The 6,132-nt window shown below is 47.8% G+C and overlaps 1 protein-coding gene across 1 annotated transcript in view; it reads left to right on the forward strand.

The window, feature by feature from the left end:
- The window catches only part of UTP11 (UTP11 small subunit processome component), a 594,364-nt gene that overhangs the window by 169,025 nt on the left and 419,207 nt on the right, over positions 1-6,132 (forward strand). The gene's annotated exons all lie outside the window — the stretch shown is intronic.

A 6,132-nucleotide genomic window follows, 5' to 3' on the forward strand; every position in this document is an offset into this window, starting at 1 on the left:
TGAGTAATTCTGAGTAGAAGAGTAGATGGGGCAGGGGATGGGAGTGGCAGGAGATGGGCCTAGAAATCTGGGTTGCCATCAACAGTTGTGGCCAAATGACAGAAAGATCAAAATTGCTTTGCTTTTGGCCTGGTGCCCCACTGAGCTTTGATGCTGGCCTCATTTTTCCTTCTAGAAGGAAAAAGGAGTAAGCACCATCAAAAACTATCATCTCCAGGGATAATATAAGAACATTCCCATCCAAGAGGGATTGGTCCATTCATTCACTTGACAAACATCTAGCCTGTGATACCAAAAGACAAATGCAATTGGTCATATATACAGGAGAAATATGGACTGGGCAAGCCATGGCTGTGAAGAACCTGTGGCCACACAGCCAAAGGAAAGCAAAAAAAGGAAGACAAAGGAGAGTAGTGGATGGGGTGCTACAGGCCATCTGGGAGAGCAGAGAAGCCAGTCAGCCAGCATGGAGAGGGATCAGGAGGATCAGGAGGGTGAAACAGGTTTGAAAAAAGTGGGAGAAAAAAAAAAGAGGGAAACAGAAGGGTAAACCATGGGAATGCGATGAAAATGTGTTTGTGAGAAATTGAGATGCAATGTCTGTGGACGTTTTGTTGGTTTGGTGGTGGGAAAAGAATTGTAACTATGCGTGGTAGGCAAATACCTCGTACAATAAAATACCTTGTGAGAATGAATGTGCGGGCATGAGAGAAATCAAGCACAGTCTATCGGCAACGGTCCTGCCCTTGGGAGAAAGGCCAAGTATATACTCAAGGCAATTGTTGCCAGAGTCCGTGAGCCCCTGGGGCATATCCGAAGTCTGAGCCAGATGGGTTATGTGTATCTCAACCTGGAACAGGCAGCTTTTTATCAGACTTTTCTGTCCAAAGTAGGGAGGTACTGCTGCCCTCCTCCACGCTGAGCCCAGGACTGGAAGTAGCTGGGTAGGCTGGGATTCTACTCTGGGGCCCACAAAGAGGTGGCTCCAGCTTCAGGCCCATCCCAGGGCAGTGCTCACTTTGAGCTTGCCACGCCATTGGATCCTGAGGCCCAAGTGTGCCAAGGGCAGTCCAATACCCTTTAGGGTGTGGTTTCCTCGTGCCCCAGGCAGCGAAGAGTGTAGCAGCGAGACTCTGGCTCAAATCAGGAACTATCATCCACATGTAAAGCCCTCAGAGATAAATCTGATGGGAACAATGATTAGATTAAAATGTTGGGTTCTGTCATGGTGAGCCTGCTAGTCACTTGGCCTCAGCATCGAGTCCTCCCTCTTCAAGTCCTCCAAGATGAGACAGTGGAGTTCAACTGCCTGAATGGCCATCCTCACATCCCCCCGGGGCAGGCTTGGGTCAGCAGGGCCACAGCTCACTGCCCCACCCACCCAACCGCCACAGCCTCTTTCCATCTCAGTGTCCTGCTCCAGCTCCAAATCCTTAGGAGAATACTTTCCATGGTCCCTGGGATTGTGACACCCTCATCGTCACCTTTGCCAAGCGAGCCTTCCAGGACTGGCCCGGGAAAGCACCTCTCTTTGTTCCTTGCGCTGCCAGCTCATTTGACAGGCTTGGATCTGACCTGGCTGTTACAGCATCACCTATCCCCCTCCTCTGTCCCCCAGTCCCTGTCCCTCCCCCACCCCCTGCTTCTGTTCTCCTGCCCTGAAGGCTGCCAGTTTATTCCTTTTGGAGATGAACTCATTGTTGACTTTAACTCACTTCGATGTTTCCCAGGGAAGCATTCTGGCGGGAGGCCCACCGCAGCTCCTTGAAGAAGACAGCCAGGCCGGGGCCAAGACTGGGTGCCAGGGGCCTTGGAACTGCCAAAATGCCTCCCATTTTATGGACAGGCCTGGCTCACCCTGAAGACATTCCAAGTATTTAATCAGCAGTCCATGGTACATATTGGGTTGCAGAGGAAGCCCTCAGAAGCCGGCCTTTTAGGAGACAAAACTCAGCCAGAAGAAGGAGCTGGCCTTCTCCATGGACCAGGCCGATGCTCGACAGATGGAAAAAGTGCATCCCAATAACAAGGATCAATAACCAAAGGCTGACAGCTGCAGAGACCTGGCCTGAGGGGCCCCTAAGGACTCAGCTCTGCCTCTTTCCCACACCAGACTGAGTCCAGCCAGGAATCTATCTCACCCACCTCCCTGCACCAAGCTCCGGGAGAGCAAACGAGCGAGGGAGGAACCATTTTTCACATACTTTCTCTTTCAAAATGTAGCCCTGTTTCGCAATTTCCTACTTAAGTTCTGGAAGGCTCTGGGGCAGAACCCAAGCCACCTTCTCTAGCCACTGGCCTTGTCTCTTGTCACCAAGAACCTGGTAGGCTAGCGGTGACAGAGAAAGGAAGGGGCCCAGATTTACTAACTCTCCCTCTGTCCCCATCCATGCTAGCTCACCCAAGGGTCTATTTAGTGCAGGTCTCTCTCTCTCTTTTTTGTAGGGACAAGGTCTCAGGATGTTGCCCAGACTGGTCTTGAACTCCTGGCCTCAAGCTGTCCTCCTGCCTCAGCCTCCCAAAGTGCTGGGATTAGAGGTATGAGCCACCACGCCCGGCCTCACATTCTTGATGCTAAAGGAGCTTCAACCAAGCCTCCAGCCAAAACCTGTTTATTGTTCCCCGTGTGGTGGCTTTCTCTTGGGAGAGCCAGGAGGTGTGCCACACCAAAGCAGGTGCACCCAACCCTGGTATGCTCACGTCTCAGCAACCCCTGAGGCACCGAATCTTCAGATCTTCTCTACTCCCCTATAACTAGGCTTTTGTTCTGGCTCACTTTTACTGGCAGTACTAGACAGTATTCCAGCCCTTTTGCAATGAATCCATTTAGTCCTTAAAAATGAAACCTGTTCTCTCTGATTGTTTTCCTCCTACCTTATCACCGTTCACTTGAGTTTCCACCTGTTGCCCATTTAAATCTTGTCTGGACCACAGCTGGAGAAGTGAGATACAAAAAGCCAGCACCTGGGTTGCTGGCCCTGCATCAGGGACTTGTAATAGAGCCCAAGAAGCTGACCCTTTTCCTAAATTCCCTCTCAGTCCTCCTACACCAAACCAAACAAACCAGAAAGAAAAAAAAAATCCCCACTTAAGTAAACAAATCCAGAAAACACAACCCCATCACCCAAAATATTGAAATGGAAAACAAATCTACACTCTGGAGATTTGATCTGAAACATACCAGAGCTGGAACTGCATACGGTGGCCAGAAATGTGTTAGTCTGGGCAAATCTGTGGCCCTGTAGAGGAAAAAGCTAACATTTTCCAAATAACAATGTGGGCACGTAACAACCACATACAATCATGTGCTGTTGTTGCCTAAACCTGGAAATAGGGTTAGGCAGCTCTACATCTTGACATAGATTCCCTCTCTCCAGCACTCACTCATCCTAAAAAGCACAGGGTGTGATGTCTGGACCAACTCTGGGCTGTTCTCAGCCCTTATGGTCTCTGCCTCAGGTGGGCTGCTTCTCAGGTTGTGAGCAGGTTTTGAAACACACATCCCTCTCCAGCTCAAAACAGGACAGGGTGAGACAGATACGAGTAGGTCCAGGTGGGGCTAATTGTTTTTTTGGAAAGTACTGGGATCGCATCTGAAAGCACCCAGTGTATCAGTATCAGATGATCTTGCCAGTAATTCTGCAGATGTAGAAGCTCAAGTGTGGGGTGTACATCAGTGGATTCAGGACTTCCTGAAACGCATACTATGTACCTTGTCTTAGCTGCCTAGGACTTCAAGAGCAGCTTTAGGTGGCTCAAAGATGTGATGTAGAGAAGCGGGATGGCTCAGAGCATCACAGAGTTGATGGCAGGAGATAACTGGAGGATTCAGCTCATTCTTTGGTGTTGCTAAGATTCTGAATTTCTGCTTTGATGTTGGTGTAGAGGAAAGCTTATGATAATGCTTCTCAAATTGTTAAATATCTGCACAAATTTCCTAAGGGATCTTCCTACAAGGCAGATGCAGATTCTTTAGGCCAAGGTCGCTGGTCCATGACCACACTTTGGGTAGCAAGAGCCTAAGGGTCAGGGACACATCAGAGCCAAAGACAGCCAAGACATACTGGGACTGAGGATTGATGCCCCAAAGTGAGAAACAGAAGGACAAAGAGAATCAATGGTGCACAAAAATAGAGTCAGAGGCTGAAGTGGGAACAGAGAAGATCAGGGTGACAAAAAGAGGGACTGAGAAGACAGAGTTAGAGACGCAGAGAGGGGCAAAGACAGAACACAGAGATGGAAGATGGATGACACAGAGAGACTTGCAAAGACACAGCCAGGGTCAAGGAGAGGAGACAAGGTAAAGAGTGAGGGAAGAGGGGCTGTTGGCTGTGGGCAGTCTGTGACTGGCAGTGAAGATCACAGGTGTAGAAGGGACAAGACCTGCAGATGCACAGACATGAAATCCCCCACTTTCCTCACCTCCCAGCCTTCCCACACCTGCATCACTCTCTCCTTGCTCCTGCAGAGCAATCCCTCCCAATGGAACCTTCCACTACTGATTTCCCCTTCTCTTGCCTGTGTACTCAACTGCTTTCTCTTAAGTGCAGCCCTCCCAGAAGGTTTTAAACACCATCAAGTCTTTCCCATTGAACGAAAAAAGGTCTCTCTTGACTCATATTTCTTTCTAGCTCCTGTCGTATTTCTCTTCCTCTTTTTCACAGCTAAGGAATTGTCTGCTTCCATCACCCTCCCCAAACACTGCTGCTAAGCTTCTGTTGGCACACATGTTGCTGAGTCCGACGGTCACTTTCCAGTCCTCTTTTGCTTGATCTCTCCCTCCTTCTTGCTAGCTTCTGGGGCCTGATATTCCCCTGGATTTCCTCTTGCCTGCTTCTCCTTTAACTCACCGTTGGTGATCTGATCTTTATATTTAGAGGGTCTTTATATTAGAGATGGGTCCAGACTCCTCTCTTCACCCAGTGCTGTCTTTTCAGTTGACCTCTTCCAAATCCACAGCCTCGACTGCCTTCCATACACCAGTTTACATTCCAGCTTGAACTCTGCCTGTACAACTAAACCTGTGTTTATGTCTAAGCAATGTCTGCTCACCATCTTTACCAGGATGTCTCAGAGGTACTACAAACTCAACGTGGTCGAAACCACATTTATATTCTTCCTTCTTCTCCCAAACTGGTCTTCCTCGCAGGTTTCCCATCTCAGAACACAGCACTGTCATCTGTCTGGGTGTTTGAGTCAGAAACAGAGATTTCGTCCTTGATAACTCCCTCCCCGTCTCTCCCTCCTTCTACATCCAATGCATCACCAAACTCTGTCAACTTTATGCCCCAAATACCTTTTGATTTTGCTCACTTCTCTCCATTTCCACTGCCTCCACCCTAGTTCAAATCTCCAACATCTCTCACCTAGATGACAGCAACAGCCTCCTAACCAACCTCTCCCTAATCTGTCTTTCAAGCTACAGACACAGTGATCTTTGCAAAATGCGAATCTACTTGTTTTGGCCTACTGCTTAAAACCCTTCAGCAGCCTCCTTTGGCTCTGAGAATAAAGGACCAACTCCAGGCAATCTTTCTAGAATCATCTGAACTCATTTGCCCTCGAGACCTTCCAGCTATACTGGCTTTCTTTCAGTCCCTTGGCCAAACTACTTTCTGCTACAGGACAATTGCATATGCTGTGTCTGTAGAACTGTGCTGTCCAACATGGTAGCCACTGGCCACATGTGGTTATCGAGCACTTGAAATATGGCTAGTGCAACTGAAGAACTGAATTGCCAATGTTATTTAATTTTAATTGCCTAAAATTAAAATTTAAAAAGATACATCATTCAGTTACAGAAAAACTGCTAAGTGTTCTCAAAACAACTTGGGTATGTGTATCTTCTTTTTCAACTTTAGTTTTTATGCAGCGTAATTACAGATCAGGTATTTCCAGTGAAAATTTAGCATCCAAATTAAGATATGCTGTGAGTGTAAAAATACACACGGAACGTTGAACACTTGGTTTTAAAAATGTAAAAGATCTCACTAATAATTTTTTTTTTACCTTGATTGCATGTTAAAAAGATAATACTTTGGGGCCAGGTGCAGTGGCTCATGCCTATAATCCCAGCGCTTTGGGAAGCTGAGGCAAGAGGATCGCTTTAGCCCAGGAGTTCAAGACCAGACT

This window comes from Macaca thibetana, chromosome 1, assembly GCF_024542745.1.
Source record: "Macaca thibetana thibetana isolate TM-01 chromosome 1, ASM2454274v1, whole genome shotgun sequence".
In the NCBI taxonomy this organism is placed as follows: Eukaryota; Metazoa; Chordata; class Mammalia; order Primates; family Cercopithecidae; genus Macaca; species Macaca thibetana.